General features: G+C 36.4%; 1 pseudogene; it reads left to right on the forward strand.

Moving 5' to 3' along the window:
- The first annotated feature begins 988 nt into the window (after positions 1–988).
- On the forward strand, positions 989–2,284 carry LOC116898315 (annotated as a pseudogene).
- Positions 2,285–21,263: the final 18,979 nt, after the last annotated feature.

Consider the following 21,263-nt stretch of genomic DNA (forward strand, 5'->3'; position numbering starts at 1 on the left):
CAAGTGATATTCGGAGGTATGTTATATTTTTTTCCAAACGCCCTTTCTTTACTTTGTGTATGGTTGGGAATTTATGGATTTTTGGTCCACAGAACAAGCTAAAATACTACTTTCTGGCATTTACTCAAGTTATGTGTTTTGATTGAAGTTGAGTTATTATATCTTTTTCCTACTAGAAAAGTTCAATTTATTTTATATAAGGAAGGCACAGGTTGAAATTAGTTGGGAACTAGCTTCATTATACTCTTTATTTATTGATACCCATTTGATGGTTCCACGTGCACAAGAGACAGCTGACAGGTAATAGCCCATCTAAGGTGATCTTTGGGGATGCTTCATGATTCCACACAGATTCTAACTCAGAGGACATGTAATCTTGAGGATAAGCATTCTCTAGTTCCACAACTGTAACATTAGTACATGTGATTATAGTGTGGATGGAAGGTGGGTTTAGGTGCCTCCTGGAGCTTCAAAGGCACAACTATAATATGCGTGAGAGTATGGTGAGCTTGGGAACACCAATGGAAGAACTAGGCAAAGGTCTGAAGGACATGTAGAGGATTGCAACCTCATAGGAAGAACAATATCAGACCACCTAGAAATCCCACAGATTAAACCACCAACCAAAGAATATACATGGAGGGATCCATGGCTCTAGATACATATGTAGCAGAGGATTTCCTAATCTGGATTTCCTAATGGGCTTGATGCCCCAGCATAGAAGGATGCTACAAGGGTGAGGCAAGGGTGAGTGTGTGGGTGGAGGAACACCCCCATAGAGGGAGGGGAGATGGGATGGGGAGTTGTGGAGAGGTAACCGGGAAGGGGGATACCATTTGAAATGTAAACAAATAAAATGATTAATAAAAATAGAAACAGTCACTTCCAGATAAAAAAATACTTCAAAACAAAAGGCTAGGATTTATTCCAGACTTCAGAAGTAGGTGGTATAGTAGAAGTAGATACATAGGACAAGAAAGCATCTACACCAGGATCAGAGGCTCGCCACTCCCCCAAACTTGAAGAACTACTCAGGGAAAAACATGCTGGGTTCCCGACTGACCAACACTGATGCCCCATTCCTCTCTCAGCCTCCTTGTCATGCTGCCCTAAGTGGAGATGGAAGCATGGGGAACAGGGGCAATGCCAGGAAACATGCAAGTGTCTCAATTTAAAATAGTGAATTGCTCCTATGATGAAGATCTGGAAGAGCTATACCCTGTGGGTGGCGTATCATTATGGTCTCTGCACCTGTGAAAGCTGCAAGGTTTTTATTTCTCTTCTTTTCTTTTTTTTTTAAGCAAACAATATGAAACCAAAAAAGGTGCACATGCGTAGAGAACTAGAACTGCCAAATGGAGGAAACACAGAGAAAACAATGTCCTTATTGTCGATTCAAATAATGTATCGATGTTGGAATGAAACTGGGAGCCGTAAGAGCTGACTGCATGCGAGGAGACAGAACATGTTTGGGCCCATGTACAAGAGAGACAGGGCTTTGAAGCAACAGAAGAAAGCCCTCATTGGAGCCAATGGACTTAAGCTGGAAGCCATATCTCAGGTGATACAAGTAATGCCCTCAGACCTGACCTCTGCATTTCGGAACATTCATTCTGCCTCCAAAGGCCTACCTCTGAGCCATGTAGCCTTGCCTCGGACAGAAGTCCCTTTGTCACTTCTCCCATTAGCTTGACAATGCCGCCTCCTGACAGCCTGCATGGTTACCAACTATATGGTCACTTTCCTAATCAGGCCATCGAGTCAGAGTAACCAGACTCCTACTCCAGCTCGCCTGAGTCAGTCATGGGCTACTCCTACAGGGATGGTTACCAGATAAGCTCCCCATCAAGCATCCCACCTCTCATATTGGAACTCTTGAAGTGTGAACCAGATGAGCCACAAATTCAAGCAAAAAACCATGGCTTACTGACAGCAAGAACAGAATAACCAAAACAGACAGGAAACACTGAGCACATCTACCCACAACAAACTGAGAAATTTGGACAGCGACTTCTTCAACTACCATAAATTCTGGCAATCAGCAAGCAGGCAGAAGGCTACCTGGACTTCAAGCACATGGAAGGGGATGTGCCCTATAATAACCTTCTCACTGAAATGCTACATGCCAAAAGAGCCTAAGTTCCCACCACTAGACTCTTGCTCTAGGAACAGAGACTGGAGGGAGAAGAGGAGGAGGAGGAGGAGGAAGAAGACAAACAATGCTCTGAACTGCTCCAAGCAATTTAATTACAAACTTGGTTTAAAGACACTGAATTTTAAATAATAATGAATAGCAAATAAATGATATATCAGGGTATTTGTACTGTAAACTGTGAATCAAAGGCTGCATATCCCCAAAGGATTATGTAATTGGGATGGATTGAACTTACAGGTGGAGACCAATACCACAGCAGAATGAAAATGGATGAAACAATCCTTGTATATTTAAACTAATCTGCTATTAAGAAATTCAGCAATTGATCTGTGTTATTAATTGGACTTGTCCAGAATTACTCCATGGTGAAGCTGAACAACTCAAGAATACATGGTCTGAACCTCGTCAGCCCCTCCATCCCCCTAGAAGGCCCTACGTCTTCTGACCTGTGAGCCCTGAGGCTATTTTAAGGACTTGTGTTCAGCCACACCCAGTAGTACATACACTAAACCATGATTTCTGAATGTCTGTGTCTTAGACCTGCCAACAGCTAATAAGAACAATGTATAAATATGTCAGCTTGCTATTTTAAACATGTTCTGAAGTTTGTTTTTCGTGTATTCATAATTAAAAAAAATAGACAGAATCCCTCTTCTATTTAAGCATTAGTTAATATTAACAAATCAAGCAAATCTAAGCCAATACTCCCAACAAGCAACTTACATCTTATTTTTGCTGTTATTGCTAAAATGTGGCTTTGATATGGTTGGGTTTCATAAAAATTTTTGGCCAAGAGGCTTATGTTAGTATACATCCATCTGTTTAGTCATCAAGGTTTGTAGTTCACTTAAAAATAAATCACTAGACATCTTTTGCTGGATGTCAAATAGTCACAGTCTAAGTAGCTGGAAAGTCAAAGCAGGTTGAGCATTGCCAAATGAAAGAATGGTTGGGCTGCAAAGATGATTGACTCAAGCAAGGTTCATCCCAGTTGTAACTTGAGCATCCCCTAAACCGGGGATGCAAAAGCATATGGCCTGGGAAGACAGGAAAGCCAGTCCTCCTACAAAGGGGAAGTGGAAGATACTGGCCTCTCATAGTCATAGACCAAAGTCTGCTATAGAACAAAATACTGGAGGGCAGAGATAGCAAACAAAGTCTCCAATCAATGCTATGTCACAGGCCTGGAAACCTTGCCTTACTTCCTGGTCCTAAAAGGGAGCTGTGCAGATGTGGATCAACGTTTTGTTGAAAATAAAGTATTAATAATTTAAAGTCAAAATATAGTGTTTACATTCTTTAGGTCCTGGGAGGAGCTGGGGGGAGGGACTCGATAATACAAGATAGTAGAAGCAGTCGTTTCTTTAATGTTATTTTTCTGGCTAGTAATTATTTTTAACAGTTTAATTATTGTATGTCGTGAGACACTAAAATCAAGAATGGGACTCTCATTTCCTCTATAATTTGTTAAGATTACCAGCAGCACAATCACTTGTAGAAACTGTATAAAAAAAAAAAAATCTCCCAGTCCCTTTGTTTCTGGCTTTGGAATAGTTTATTTATATTGTATATCATAATAGTTTCAACTATAGACAATTACAATGTTAATTTATTGTTCCTTGGGTTCCCCTTTGTATAAGATAGAGCGAAGACTAAAGAAAGCAAATATATGTGTTTACTATAGCATGTCTTCAAGTTAGTGAAACATAGTTCAGGGGTATAGAAGGGTCTTAATGATTAAAACCATCCATTTGATCACATGTCCTGAAATTCCCATAATCCTTCTGTATCTTATTTAATATCCATTGTAAATCATGTGACTTAATAGCTTTTTCTTGTTTTTAGGACATTTTAACAATAAAAAGAGTCTTGCCTGGTTTTCCTTTCCAAGCATTGTAAGTTGTATACCAAAGATATTAGTTTATTACTTCAGTGTGTTTAAAAAAAAGGTTATTTTATTACATTTATTAATCGCCTCTAATATCCACCCACGGGAGGGACTCACACTAGCTGTGTTGGGATTGACTCTCAGTGTTATCCTCGTTACTCTAAGGAGGAGGAAAGTCATTAATGAAAGCTCAGATCCAAAGCATTAAACCAGACAGAGACATGGCTGTTCCTCCCAACTGAAAAACCCAAGTTGGTTAAAGGCAGGTGGAGAAGGTGCAGATGTCAGTGGCTAATGGGAGAGCTCTAGCTTGGGTGTCAATGTGACTAGAAGGATGGCTGTTTGGAGAGTTTTGACATTGAAGACAAAAATCCATGTTTCCCTATTTTACATATCTAGTGCTCCCCTATCCAACGTTAAACCTAAAAGTTGTCAAATACTGGTTTGTCGTTCACCTAGTAGCTTTCACCCTGAGAATGGTTAGAGAAACAGGCAACAGTCACATCTGTACCAAGGACAGAAGCAGCTTGAGCAGGAGTGTACGTGGTGCCCTGCAGTTACCGGATGTCAGTTGGTAGCCCAGTTTGTAACTTAGCCAACTGCTTTATTGATTTCTAGGGTTTCCTAATAAAGGCAGACTCGAGGGGAAGGTCTTCAACTGAGCTGGGTTTCCCGTAGTTGGTCTCTGTGAAGAGACAGTCTGTGATGTCTTGAGTCTTTGGATGGTGGAGGTTCTTGTTGATATTTCTTACTGTATCCACATTGTCATGTGCCTTTTGACTTGAATCCATGCAGTCTTTTCAGAGTGTAGAGTTGGTATATTCCAAATATTGACGCTCATATTTTACATTTGTTACTGTATCAGTGAATCCAAGTTCTCTCACATTGTCAATGTCCTCAAAGGTTTCTTGCCAAACTGAATTTCAATGAAAGTGGATTTTTCCCAGTGAGCCACCCCCTGTGTTTCTTATCTGAGAACCGACTACAAGGATGTGAAAGAGCACACGCTGTTCCACGATTTATGTTTTTCTTTCTTCTTGAGTCAAGAGCAAATTTGTGAACATGGGCTATTGTGTCACATGAGAAAAATGAGTTAGATTAGCAAAGAATCCAGAACATAATATTATATTCACAGTTAGACTTCTTTCATGTAGACTGAATTGTACATAGCTATTCTGATGTGATTGTACTAGGAAGATTCAAACATCAAGGCTAAATTTGTCTGATCTTTTTGTTCTTGTTGAAGCAGTGACTTTGTCTATTTGAGCATTGTCTATTTTTTCCCTTCCTTTCCTTCTTTTTTTTTTTTTTTTTGGTCTTATTTTTTTTAGATTTACTGAAAGTCAATTAGATTTTGTACTCCTAGTAAGATATTGTGATGCCGTATGCCAAAGCCCATCATCACAGTAAACAAATTACAAGTCAAGTTAGCCACAGGTAAGAGAAAGTTTGAATAAAAATATAACCAATATAATATTTTTAATATGTTTATAATAGAATTAGATCAACTTCATATCTAATCCATTGCACTGAAGAGGCACTAATATAAAAATAACAATTTAATGTTTAAAAAAGTTAAGAAAAACCAAGAATTATTGTTCAAGTACAACCCCTGCTAGATTTTCTACCCAACATTTGTGCTAAATGTGCTGTAAGTGAACCTTTGTTTTTATTAAAATAAAATAATTGGTCCCAATTTTTAAGGAAAGCTAAAGTTAAAATAAAAGTTCTCATTACAATTCATTTCTATCAACACTAATTCTATTTCTTCAGGCACTAAAACACTAAAATTCTTGTGGTATAACTGGTAAGCTTAAAAACAGTTTGATAAATTAGCACTGGGTTGAAATTGACTTTGTATCTGCATATACTTCTTTTAACACTTTGTTGGTTTGTCGATGATGATGATGATGGTGATGATGGTGATGATGGTGATGATGATGATGATGATGATGATGATGATGATGATGATGATGATGATACTACGACGACGACGAGGATCTTGTAGTCTCTCAAGACCAAACCAACTCTAAAGTCTACCTCAGTATCTGCAGAGGATTACTCTCATCATGGAGTGATTCAATATTCACTTAAAGGTCTCAACACAACTATTGATTGTTATATTGAAAATGAAATTTCAACATGAACATGGTTGAGAATAAATCATCTCCAATCATGACCAATACATAAAGATACATAGGTAGATATCTCACCTGAATTCAATACTCCTTCCTGAGGGAAGTAGGGAAGTCCATAAGATTTAAGAAAGTAATAAGACCTACAAGACTCAGGAAGCTCAGAAAGTTTTACAACTCATGTAGCCATTCCCAAAGGTTATATTAATAGTGGGGGAGATATTGTTTAAGCTCCAGGGATCCAGGATTTGAGAATTGTCACCCACGTTCACATAGTCATTTTAGCTAGTCTATGTGTCACCCACGTACCAGTAAGTAATGTTTATGAACTCATTCTGCTGAAATCATTCCCTGCTTACTCTACTGGTATGCAATCTCTGGAGAATAAATGTTTCTTCATGTCTTCTCCAATCAAACATGATTCAGTGTTGCATCTCTGCTCTAAAGAAATCCATAAATTCCAAAATTTGTTCAAATTTCTGCCATCTTCAGAAATAGGTTCTTATATTCTGGGAGGAAATCAAGGACAACAACAGTAATGTACATGTTTAGTGAGTCTCTTGGACTCCTCTCACCAACAAAATAAAGGAAGGTTTCTCAAACCTGTTATTTGGCTGCACTGTGGTTATGAGATGGGCAATGGCTCTTGAACCCTGTAGGCATTTTCCCAGTTTTAGTCAAAGTTAGTAACTCTCACTCATATATTATAATGATGTACTGATGCATGCATAATATATATGGTACAGACATTTTGTATTATTATATAAACTTATCAAACACACCACACACACACACACACACACACACACACACACACACACACACACGCACATCTTTAGTATCAGTAATTCTCCTGTCCTTCCTCAGCTTTTCTCACTCCATCTGATTTTCCACCCCCCATTCATTTGAACTTTATTCTTCTAGTTCCTTCTTGAGCTCCTAATCATGGTTCCTGTTTATGTCTGATTCCTGTGTTTACTCCATTTTATATGCACACATATAAAGATTTGCTGCTTGCAATGCCCACCTCGTCCAGCAAGGAAGACACAACACCGTTGGATTCTTCTCAACAGCCTTATTGCAGGAACACCTCATTGTTGATACGGGGACCCCGAGCAACAAAGGCACCAGTCTTATATACAAAACAGGCTATGGCTATATACTTGTCCTCTAGGGATTGGTGGAGCATGAAATACCTCATTAGCATGAATATCACTCCAGCCTGATAGCTGCCGGAGAAATGCCAGGACCTGCACTTTGTGGGTGTTAACCACAAAGGACCACCAGATGTCAGAGCCATCTTTTATCTATATGTGCCGCTCCCTACAGCTGCTTGTAACCACACATAAAGAGAATATGAGGTTTTTGTCTTTCTCTCTCTTACCTCACTTAATATAATATTTTCTAGGCCTAAAATTTTTATGATTTTATACGTCTGTTTTTGCTGAATAGATATATATATATATTGTGTACATGTGCCATATTTTCAGTATCTATTCATTCCTTGAGGAGCATGTAGGTTCTATCCGTGTTGAGCATAGTGTAGTAATAAACAAATTAGGCACATACCTATTGTTTGCTTGCTTTTCTTTATTTCTTTCTGATAAACTATCTTCTATGTCTATTTTTATGAAACATTCTTTGAAGTGTATAGACATACATTATATTTATACATGCTTAGAATTCACTCATGCCTATTTTTCTTAATCTCCATATCATCCTCTTCAGTCTTACTTCCCTACCAATCTTCTTCCACTTTTAACAACTTTTTGTTTTGGTGGTTTTTAGCCCACTGAATTTAACAGGGGACATCCTGCTTTCTCCCTCACTATCTGCTGGCCTCAAGTGTAGTCTAATTTCCAGGTCATGTCTATACATTTAGTGAAAAAATATGTCCAGTATAATAATGACCTATTCTCTAGAATTTGTTTAATTTGATCTTCACAGAATACAAAGATATACCATCAAAGTGGATTAGTATTTATTAAAATGATTATTCATCCTATACAATTAACACACACTTCTTGCCCTTTGCTCCTATAAATTTTCAAATGTATTTTCATACTTACTGTTATACACATAACTATTAATTCCAGCATCCTTAAAATTTTAAGTAGGATGACATTCTGGAGCGTAATGGGTTTTATTATATGAAAATGGAGGAAGGCTATATACCTAGTATAAAAAATAAAATGTGATAATTTCACAAAATCTTATTTTTTCAAATATACTGGATACCAGCAAAACTATATCAAAATAGAAATGATTCAATTTGTATGATATTCCATACTTTTTACAAACAATGTAATTTTTACTTTATTTCCAAATTGTGAGAGGCAAAAAGAGTATGTAAAGAAATGTGAAGAAGAAATGTGAAAAAGAGTATTTGAAGAAATGTGGAGAGAAAAATGGATACTACACTACTATCCGTTCAAATTAAATATGCTTTAAATTTAAAAGCTTCATATAAATAGTTGGGTCAAGGATTTTATAAACCAAATTATTAACACCTATTTCCTGGGGTCAATATTATTATCTATCCAATATTGGTAAGTGAAAATAGCTAATTAACATGTCTTACACCACACTGAAACCACAGAGAAATTGTACTTAAAAAAATAAAGTTGAGTAATACTTCTAAAAGTCCCCAACTGTATACTGCTTCAACAACATTTGAGGTGAAGCTATTCAGGGTCTCTGTATATTCACCATTCCAATGACTTCCCATTTTCTTTTCAGCCACAGCCTCCAGTGTATTCCTTCTGGTCTCTAACTTCTGCTCTGTGTACCATTTAAAATCAATTATATTGCTAGTTCCTACTTTTTAAAACAATTAACCATGTCCTTTTTGATTTAAAAAATTATTCAACCCAGAACACTGCCTACTGTCGTATTGATTTGCTTTGGAGGATATCTTAAACCTACTTCTCTATTGGGCTTCTGTCCCAAAGCAGTTGACTTTATATAAAGTGTAAAATGTGTCTACTTCTACAATTTATGTGCACCTGGGAAAACTATCTCATTATGATATTTAAACTCTCAATAACAACATCGCGTTTTGAATATGTAGAAGACATTGAATCTCAGATGATATGGAAGCTGTCGTGAACTGGTAAAGGAACTTAAAAAAACAATCTTGCTCCTCTCATCTTTAACAGACTCATTTAGCATCCGTCATGCCTTGGGTTCGAGTGGAACAAACTCATCTTTGATAAATCCCTGGATACCCACTTTCTAGAGGAAGAGACAATGTTCGTCAGGAAGATCTGCATCCAATTCCCTGACCTCAGGAGACTACTGCCATAACCAAGGAAGACTGAAAGAAGACGTCAGCAAGATGAAGAATTATGCTCCAGCCATTTAATAACAATATATAAATATTTGAAGCAAAGTGCTCCTCAGTTCTAATCTAGCCTGGGAACTATAGTGAAATCCAAAGCATATTAGATTACAAATTAACATGCTATTAAAGAAGAGAGGAAAAAATCTCTACAGGTTTGCTCTCCTCTTTGGGTATTTCAGCTACTGTAATCACTGTTGAGTCCTGACACAGTACCAGGTGAGTGATGGGGCCACCCACCCATGTCAAAAAAACATTAACCCAGAATTGCTAAAGGAAATACAGGAACAAAGAATGGAGCAGAAATTAAAAGAAAGGTCATCTAGAGACTGGCCCACATGGGGACCCATCCTACATGCAGCCACTAAACCCAAACACTATTGTTAATACCAAGAAGTGCTTGCTGACAGGAGCCTGATATACTTATCTCTTGAGAGGCTCTGCCAAAGCCCTACCAATACAGATGTGGATGCTTTCAAGCAACCATCAGACTGAGCATGGGGATTCCAATCAAGGAGTTAGGGGACAGACTGAGGAGCTGAAGGTGTTTTCAATATTATAGGAAAACAACAGTATCAACCAACCATATCCCCCACAGCTCCCAGAGACTAAACCACCAACCAGAGAATATAAATGGAGGGACCCATGGCTCCAGCTGCATATGTGGCAGAGGATGGCCTTATCTAGCATCAATGGGAGGGCAGGCCCTTGGTCCTGTGAAGGCTCAATGGCCAAGAGAGGGGAATGCTAGGGAGGTGAGGTAAGAATGTGTGTGCAGGTGGGGGAGCACCCTCATAGAAGCAATGGGGAGGGGGATGGGATAGGGGGTTTGTTGAGGGGAAACTGGGAAGGGAGATAACATTTGAAATGTATATAAATAAAATAGCAAATGAATAAAACTTTTTTTTAAAAAGGTTTTTAAAAACTAGATATGGTGGCCTATACCTTTAATCCTAATATTCAGGAAGCAAAGACAAGCTGAACTCTCTCAGTTACAGTCTAGCCTTTTTTATATGGTGACTTTCAGGACAGCCAGGAATATATATATGTCTCAAAACAAAAAGAAAAATAGAAGAAAGTAAGCATATTGTCAAGCATGATAAGAGCCTCCATAGACCAGTGACTACTGAAAGTCCTACTACTAGAACTCCTCCTTGAACTTCTCTTTCCAGGAACTGGCAGCCTTTTACCCTCTGTGAAACTTATGAAAAGACATAGTCCTAATGAAATCAGAGACTTTTGTAGGAGATACATGGAGGAAGAAAACATCCAAGGGATACTCAATAGAATAAATGATTCAAAGAATAGACCTACATGTATGTAGAAAGTTTCAAAATGTCAAAGTGATTTTTCAATCTAGTTAGTAAAAACAGGTAGTCTAATATTAGAAATGATTCTAAAAATTTTCTTTTAAACCTCACTGTGGTCCTCAATGAGGTTAGTTATTTCTTCTGCAACATTAGGGTTTGTAAAAGAGTGAAACTATAGGATAAAAAAAAATCATCCTTATCAGACCCTGAAAAGTTGGGGATGCTGGAATTGATTTCAAGCTCATAATCACTTATGTTGGAAGGAGAGCTTTTATATTCAAACAAAACTGATGGTGTCACTAAATAATTTTTCTTTTAAACAGAATGCTTCCCACAAAACTGACCCTTTCATCTTCACATCAAACATTTTTATGTGAATATGCTTACAGTATTGTTTTAAACTTTCCTCTTTAGTTATATTAAAGAGCACACCGTTATTCTTCATGTGTTTTATTAAAGCTCCTGAATTATTTTGTTTTATTTTTAATTATCAAAAATTCCCTTTATCTTTCTTTGGTTGGGGAGATGTCTCAGCTACTGGAGCATTTGTGACTGGAGCACAAGTATGTAAATTTAGATCTTTAGCACCCAACTTACAAGACATGATTGCAACACTTCATGCCTGGAACCCAAGTACTGTGAACCAGAGATAGGAGGATGACTTGGGCCCACCTGTCAAGCAGTATATCCAAGAATATGAGCTCTTGGTAAAATCAGAGTGCAATTATGCCTCAAAACAATACATGGGTGCTATAGTAGAAGATACTGGATATTGAGTTCTGATTCCCAAATACACATGTACATACAGACAGCAGAGACAGATACACATACACACACACACACACACACACACTACACATATATTTATGTATTCAATAAAGTTCCTTTCAAAGAGCATGATAGTTTTTAAATAATTATCTAAAGTTTTTATATAGGTTGTATTAAATTCTTCTCTTATACAGGCTGGTCCTTCTATGCACATTATATTTCTTGCATTATATGAACTTATGATATAAATTCATATAAATTTTGTACATTATGTTACTCTTTGTAAAAGAAATGCAAAAATTTGGACTTTTGGAATATATTAGATGTACATTTCCTTTGTTGATTTTGTACTGCTATTTTATTCTTAGTCTGTTGAATTTCATTTAGAACTATACACCTATATGAATATACATAAACATAGAGTCACATATATGATTATGATCTTGTGAGTTTATCATGTGCTAATGATTTTAGAAGTCTATGTATCTCCAAATTGATTTGCCCTTGTTCAGGGAAACATCAAAACTTTTTTTCCCTCTCTTTCTTTCTGATACCGATTATCATCTGTATTATTATAGAAAGTTCCTTATTGGATCATATTCCAACTTTCACCTTTTAAAAACCATTTAAAAGACTTTTTTAAATGCATAAATTACACTTGGGAATAGTAGGAGCTTGCCCAAATCCCAGTACTCATGAAGCTTTTGCAGGAGGATTACAATATGTGAAGTTAAGACTGGGATGCGTAGAGAGCTCCTCTCAAGGTAGCATTTGATTTCCTTTAAAAAATAAAACAAAACCAAGAGATCAACAGATTTATACTCTCATTTTCTAGAGTTTTTAATTCGGTAAGTATGTGATGGGGCTAGATTATTGAGAATCCAAACATCTTTTCAGTTTTTACTAATATGTAATATTCGTGAATATTTACAGAGTAGTGTGTTACATGAAACACAGAAATCTCATCGGTATTCTCAAATATCATGTCTTCCTGTGCATCACCCTGCTCACTGACAGGAAGCTAAACCAGTGAAACCGTAACAAGCCTCAGTTAAATGCTTTCTGTTACACGAGTTGATCATAGTGTCCCTTCACAGCCATAGAACAAGGAGGAGGAGAGTGACAAGCTGCTTGAAGGGAGTGTCTACTGCTCTTTGATTTACTGGGTTGAAACATTCATTTCCTGGCGGGTTCATTTGAATTCAGGGAATTGAGAGACTCATACAAAGCACATTGCTATTGGTCTGAGGAAACACATTTAGGACAGGACACAAGTGAACTGATTTGGTTTTCCCTTTTAAATATCTAATTTTCCAGCAAATTGCCATTTTTCAGTATGAAAACAAACCCTAAATTTTAAACGACATAGGGACTTTCAAAATCAACATTATCTTCAAACACCAAATGGCTCTTATTCTGTTTTTTCCATTTTAGATTTGCTGTGCATTGATAGAGGCTTTATCATTGCATATGTCAATCAACATCCGCTTGGCTTGCACTTTTGACCTTTGGCTTCTTCCCATTTCAGCAATGATTTCCTTATAATTTCTGTTCAGGTCACAGGACTTGTCCTTTTTCCTTGCTGGCACTTAATTGACACTTTAAACTAGATTATATTTAAATATTACACGTTCTGCTTACCATTAAGTTATAATTGCAGTGAAATTTAAGATAGAATCAATATTAAGTGTTCACTGAAACCATTGCTTTCAACTTGATTAATGATTGCAGCTGATTGATGGGAATTAAGAATGGTCCAGAATTTAAAAGCATTACAAAGATCAGCTCCATTTAATTTTCATGGCAATATCCTTTTAGAATGCTTACAATGTAAATGATCCTAGAATTTCAATTTTTATACTAGGAAACAAAGTGCAATTAGAGATTTAGGGCAGCAATATGCTTCCTGCGGTTTAAAATATCCACACATAAGAAGCCTAACTACATTGATACACAGTAAACATTCTGAATATATCAACTGAGTTATCCAAGTATTTTACATATCTCCATATTTTTCCTCAGTAATGAGATGATCAACAATTCCTGAGAAGATACAGACAAATGGAAGGTTAGACAAGATTTGATAAAACCATATTATGTTAAATGTTTTTTCTTCCGGAGAAAAGCTCATGTTTTCTGAATTTAATCAAATAAAATCTCAAAAGAAAAAAATGGAGTTATGCTTTTAAATTTATGTTACATTTAACTTTTTCTGTTGAATTCAGATCAAGTATGAGAGCAGCCACACTGTACCCCTCACAGAGGAATCAGAGATGGGCATAAATCTCTGTAGGTATGAGGAATTTGGAAGTACATTTGGCCTTGTTTTCTTAGATGTGATTACAAAAAATGCTTCATCGACACGTAAATTAAATTAAATTTTATGTTCACAATAAATTCAACAGCTTTGTAAGGTCAAACTCTAATTTAAATTCTCTATCAAAAATAAATTAGAATGAGATGTGTGCAATTTTTCCCCCTGCAAACGTTCTCTTGTCCTTCCACTTTTGCAGAGCTGAAAAAAATCCTGGCGACTTCATTAACTCTTGTTTAACTTTTATTATTTCAGAAATGGAAAACAGCCAGTTGTGGAGAAAATGTTGATAGTTTTGTAAGTAAGAGGATGTAGTTTAAAGCTCAGCTATGCATGGAGTCAGCTTTTTTAAACTGCCAAAATGAATAAACTTCTCAGGGAACCTCGAGGTTCACCTGGAAGTCATGGTGGAGTCAACAGAACATTTAACTCAAAGGGTGAGCAGAGGAGATGTAAACAGACTTCTGCCAATTACCAGATACAGGGGAACATTATTAATTCTAACCCCAATAATTGGAGACCTCGCAATGTCAGCTCAAATGTATTCTCGTGAGTGGGCTTTCTTTGCCAGCTATAAATAGTGCCTGGATATTTGAAAATGTTTATATACTACATTTTTGGCATGGATTATTGAACAAAGGAAATTTTTCTTCAAATGTTTAGAGTAAAAGCAACCTGCATCAGGAAAAAAAAAAAAGCTACTCTTGTGTCACTTCAACCAATGTCTAAAGATTCTTGATTTATACAATTGGGTTGTCAAAACGATTTGCAAAAATATATAAACATTAAAACACTGGTGACCAGAAGTGGAAAGAAGACTTAGAGTTAAGAGCACTTCTTATACTTGTAAAAGACCAAGGTTCAGTTTCTCTAGCACACACTTATTGGCTCACGAAATTCATTACCTCCACTTCCACGGGGTTGGACACCATTTTATTGCCTCCAAATTCATCAATCATACATTTGGAACCTAAAGGAACATGCACATGAAAAGTAATGAATCGTTAAAAATATCTACCTAAATCAATATTTCTGAAATTTCAGATTCTTAAAATAGTTCAGTATCTCTTAATTTTTCTTTTTTTCTTCCATTTTTATTAAATTGGGTATTTCTTGTTTATATTTCAACTATTATTCTCTTTCCCGGTTTCCTGTCCATCAGCCTCCTAACTCCTCCCCTTCCCCTTCTTTATGGGTGTTCCCCTCTCCACCCACCCACCATTACCACCCACCCCCAACAATCCCCTACACTGGGGTTCCAAACTTGGCAGGACCAAGGGCTTCCCCTTCCACTGGTGCCCCAACAAGTCTATTCACTGCTACATATGAATTTGGAGCCCAGGATCCAGTCCATGTATAGCCTTTGGGTAGTGGTTTAGTCCCTGAAAGCTCTGATTGGTTGGCATTGTTGTTCTTATGGGGTCTCTAGCCCTTTCAGCTCCTTCGACCTTTCTTTAATTCCTCCAGCAGGTATCCTGTTCTCAGTTCAGTGCTTTGCTGCTGGCATTTACCTCCATATTTGACAGGTTCTGGCCATGTTTCTCAGGAGAGATCTATCTCCGGTTCAACCAACAGATAGGGAAAAGATCTTTATCAATCCTACATCTGATAGAGGGCTAATATCCAAAATATACAAAGAACTTATGAAGTTAGACTCCAGAGAGCCAAATAACCCTATTAAAAAATGGGGCACAGGGCTAAACAGTATTTCTTATTAAAGGTCTTCTCCTGAATGTATGGAAGAAACTAGAAATCTTGGTGGGCACAGATGTATGATTGTAATTTTAGTACTAGGAAAAGAGAGGCAGGAGTAACCTTGGAGCTTTATGATCAATCAGTCCAGCCTGAATAATCGGGCTCACATCAAAACAGAACATATCATAACTCCAAAACGAAGATGTTTACTTGCTGAAGAATGAGTACAATCTTTTCCTTTCCTCCCCACAAAATAAAGATAAATGCATTTGTGCAGTAATTCTCCTCAATGGGTCGTTTTGAAGTATATCTTGAAATATGTAGTTCTAGTGTTTAATATAATGTGATAAGTGTAAGAAAATATACAAAATCTATAGTTGCTCTGTCACAACTTAATAGATATGAGCAAATTAAAAACTTTAATAAGTCAGAACTTAATAGATATGAGGAGATTAAATACTTCAATAGGTTAATACTCAAATTAAGGTTACTTATATTTCATGGGTTTTTTTTTTTGTTAATCACATATTCAATGCAAATCATTACCTTCGATCTGAAATCTAAGTAATAAGATGTAATGTCTGCCTGAATCCTTTTCTTTATAATAAAGGCAGGAAATAGAAGGCACACACACACACACACACACACACACACACACACACGCACACGCAATGTATGTTGCAGAAGCAAACTTTATTGTTACTGTGTAATAATTAGGTAGTGACTGCCTCCCTATGTGGTATCCCCAGAGTTTGGCAGTTGTACTGAGAAAAGAACAGATGCCCACAAAGGCCAGCCTAAGTCTTCAGAACATAGTGGGGCAATGAGGTGTTTTGTCAAGAGAGAAAAGGGAACATTAGTAGAACTAAGAAATATTTCATCATAAGGTGCCATATACTGCTCCTTTCAGATGTATTATTTGCATATGTAAATTTCAGAGTAATTTCTCAAAAAGTCATTTGCAGTTCTCCTACCATGCACAAGCTTAATTTGTTAAAATTTGTTTTATGTCATAGCCTATTTAATGCACTGAAATATTATTACATTAAAATATAAGACAAATATTGTTTCTATTTAATAAAAAAATAAACATTTATTTTAAAAGTAATTTGGTTAATGGTATGTACACTAATATGTTACTTCCTTTTTTAACTTACTGGAGGCAAATATTATAAGCTTGTGTGTGGGGAGGTATTGTTTCCTGTCATTGGTCATACTTCTGTTCTCTGTGACAAGCATAATGACATAGTACTTTGCTTATAACCATGATGAAAAATTCCCTACATATTAAAACATTAACTATCAGTGGATGAACATGCTAGCATTCAAATATTCACCAAGTTAATTATTAAAAGGATCCTTGCCAATTTTATTTATGCATAATAAATTATGCTTCTACATAGAAAAGAAATTTGCTTTCTAAGAGAGCATAATATTTTAATGTCACGGCAGTAAGATAGAGATCATCCCCATGAGTTACAGCATTAGGTCTTTTCTAACAATAGAGTAGTAACTAACAAAACCTGCTTTGCCAAATGCTTCTTAACTTCTCTTGTTTAACTGTGTTTCCTTTGCATCCATAGATTATAACTGTGCTATGACGACTCAATCGATACTTATAAATTAGTATTTAAATTCCAAGTATTACCTGGGGCTAAGATAATTTGTCATATATGCTATCAGAGTTAAGAAAATATTCTCCTGGAAACAAGACAATTTCATATTACCCTTAAAAAGTGGGGGAATTCTGGCTCACAGAATCAACTAAGCAGGGATCATAGGTGCTCAACGTGCTTTAAGTGGCAGTCATGAAGCATGCATGAGTCTGTGCTAGGTTTCCTGCATTATAATATGGTTGTTTAGCTGGAGTCATTGAAGACCTCAAGACAGTGGGAACTGAGTTTTCTCTGACTCTTTTGCCTACTCTTGGGACCCTTTTTGACCTATTGTGCTCCCTGGACCAGTCTGTGTATGAGTGTCTGTACCTAGTCTTATTGTATCTTTTTATGCTATTTTTGGTTGACATGGGAGGCTTCCTGTTTTCTGTAAGAACCTGAGGATTAGTAGGTCTGAAGGGTGGGGTTCATGAGAAGGGACCTAGGAGTGGTAAAAGCACATTCAGAATATGTTGCTTGTGAAAATAATACATAAAACAGAAGAAAGAAAAATGTGGGATTTAGAGACTTTCAAATACAAATAGGGTCTCGTTATGATATTCATGGTACAAATTACATGTATATCCCTGAGCAAAAGAAGAGAAAGTAGGGAAAAGCCTCAAACACATAGGCACTGGGGAAAATTTCATGAACAGAACACCAATGTCTTATGCTCTAAGATCAAGAATCGACAAATGGGACCTCATAAAATTGCAAAGCTTCTGTAAAGCGAAAGACACTGTCATTAGGACAAAACGGCAACCAACAGATTGGGTAAAGATCTTTACAAATCCTACATCAGATAGAGGGTTACTATCTAATATATACAAAGAACTCAAGAAATTAGACTTCAGAGAATCAAATAATCCTATTAAAAATGGGGTATAGAGCTAAACAAAGAATTCTCAACTGAGGAATACCAAATGGCTGAGAAGCACCTAAAGAAATGTTCAACATCTTTAGTCATCAGGGAAATGCAAATCAAAACTACCCTGAGATTTCATCTCATATCAGTCAGAATGCCTAAGATCAAAAATTCAGGTGACAGTAGATGCTGTCAAGGATGTGGAGAAAGAGGAACACTTCTCCATTTTTGGTGGGGCTACAAACTGGTACAACCACTCTGGAAATCAGTCTTGAAGTTCCTCAGAAAATTGGACATTCCACTTCCTGAGGACCCAGCTATACCTCTCCTGGGCATATACCCAAAAGATGCTCCAACATATAACAAAGACACATGCTCATATGCCCACTATGTTCATAGCAGCCTTATTTATCATAGTCAGAAGCTGAAAAGAACACAGATGTCATCCAACAGAGGAATGGGTACAGAAAATGTACACAATGAAGTGGTACACAGCTATTAAAAACAGCGACAACATGAAATTCTTAGTTGAATGGATAAAACTAAAAAATATCATTCTGAGTGAGGTAAGCCAGTCACAATAGAACACACAGGGTATGTACTCACTGATAAGTGGATATTAGCTCAAAAGCTTGGAATACCTAAGGAAAAAAAAATCACAGGTCATATAAAGCTCAAGAAGAAAGAAAACCAAAGTGTGGATGCTTCATTTCTTCTTAGAAGGGAAAACAAAATATTCATGGGAGGAAATACATGGAGCAAAAGCGGAGCAGGGACTGAATAAAAGGTCATCCAGAGACTGCCCCAGCTGAGGATCTATCCCATATACAGCCACCAAACTCAGACACTATTGCTGATGTCAAGAAGTGCTTACTGACAGGAGTCAGATATGGGTGTTCCCTGAGAAGCTCTTCCAGAGTCCTACTGGTACAAATGAGGATGCTAGCAGCTAATTATTGGGCTGAACCAGGGAACCAGTTAGAGACACCCGTTAAAGAAAAGACTGAAGGAGCTGAGAGGGGTTGCAACACCACAGGAAGAACAACAATATCAACCAACCATATCCCACCAGAGCTCCCAGGGTATAAACCACCAACCAATGAGTACACTTGGAGGGATCCATGACTTCAACCACATGTATAGCAGAGAATGGCATTGTCCAACATCAATAGGAGGAAAAGCCCTTGGTCCTGTTAAAGCTCGTTTCCCCAATGTAGGGTAATTCCAGGGTGTTGAGGCATTCTCATAGAAGTAGGGGGAGGAAGGTATGGGAGAGGGAGGAAAGGGGATAATGTTTGAAATGTAAATACATAAAATATCCAAACAATTAAATTAAAAAAACTAAAAACAATAAAAAAAAGAAAAATGTGATTACACTTAGGAGTCCTTTGCTCATTTCAACTGCAAGAGAGTGACTCATGTCTGGTAAATATTTAATCCCAATTAGCAGGATTTCTTTTTCTGAAGTTGTTTGAAATATTTTAATGATATACTGTAAATTAAGCCTTGTCCCCACCCCTGGTGTTTGTTCTTATACTTGTGTAATACCTGTACAAAAGAAAGTAATTCAGTGAGTATGAAGATATTGTAGACCACATGCAATAGAGGAGAATTGAGTTTTACTACTTGTTCAAAATATTAAGTATTAACAAATTCTAAAAAAACTGAAAAATGTAAAATATTGTTTCTGTTTTCAACAATATTCTAGCAAGAAAACAGTAAATATTGAAAAGATAAACAGCATGTAATGAATATATAAGGATCCGTGCAATTATTTATATGAGATAAAAACACTAAACCCAGAAAATTTACCTGGAACTGCCAAACAAATTCATGGGTATGACCTTAGTATAACCATCAATAAGACAAAGATAACAGTATTGAAAGAAAATATACCAAAAAACCCCCTTAATGACAGGTAAATGCTTTCAAAATATAGGGGAGGGTAGAAGCCTGAAATTCTGACAAAATTTTAGGACTTATAAATATTTGATTAGCATAACTTTTTCAGAGGTAGGAAATTTCAAGGAATGATTGGTATTTTAGAAATGAATAAAGAACTTTTGTCTTGTGCATTAGTAAAACAGATCCTAAGGAGATGTCAAGAAACTTTGCTAACCAGAATTGGTGGAAATATTTTCACTTGTTGAGAATGGTTTCCACGAAGACATGGCAGTGTCTATGGAAAGAAGTTGTTTAGAAAAATCTATTCCTATCTGAAGTCTCAAGTAAGCTGTGAATTGACCTTAGTTCTTCAACCTAAACATTGTTTCTGATCTTGACTAAGTCATGTCATTTTACTGAGATCGTTAGTTTCCACAGTCACAACGCATTACCTGATAGCTTCAAAACAGTTGAAACTCCATTTTTTTGTCACTAGAATTATCTGAGTTGTCAAGCCTCTAAATATTTTAAAATAATAAAACTAAATTATACCTAGGGAACTAAAACAGTACGATGGAGATTTGCAATAAAGTGTATTAATCTTATTAAATATTATAAAATTTTATTTTGAATTAAACTATTTAACAGGGGTATTCAGATTTATGATTATGTTTCTTGGAGAACAGAAAATTACTTCATGAAGTTCATACACATTGATAGAATATATAAAGATTTGATGGGACAATATGTATATGTTGATTTGTAAGATTTGAATGTATTTAAATTATTTTCACAATATTATGTATCTTATTAAGAGTTATCAAAACACTTTAGATATTTAATGAACTCAATAAATGTATAAAATCATCGACATTTACTTTAGTTATTATTAGATATTAATTTGCTACATGACCAAATGGGCTTTGGATCGGGTATGTTCACTTGAGAATGGACAAGCTGCCAATAGCTATATCTTTAGAAAAGAATGACTATCCCCCATGCAGCACCCATTCAATATCAATGGTTCCTCCTGGAAAGTTGACCCTTGGAGGACTCTAACCAATTCTTGTTGAAATTATGACTGGTTAGATAATAACGAGATCATATTCAGGTAAATGTAGTTGATGACAACTAGAGTTATTTTAAATCAATTCCATGGTCTCCTCTTCTCTTTTCCCACAATCAACTTCAGGCCTTAATTCTAGATATGCCCTTATAGTTAGACACTATAGATTACTCTAGATAGATATTATA

The sequence above is a fragment of the Rattus rattus genome, chromosome 4 (genome assembly GCF_011064425.1).
Source record: "Rattus rattus isolate New Zealand chromosome 4, Rrattus_CSIRO_v1, whole genome shotgun sequence".
NCBI lineage: Eukaryota > Metazoa > Chordata > Mammalia > Rodentia > Muridae > Rattus > Rattus rattus.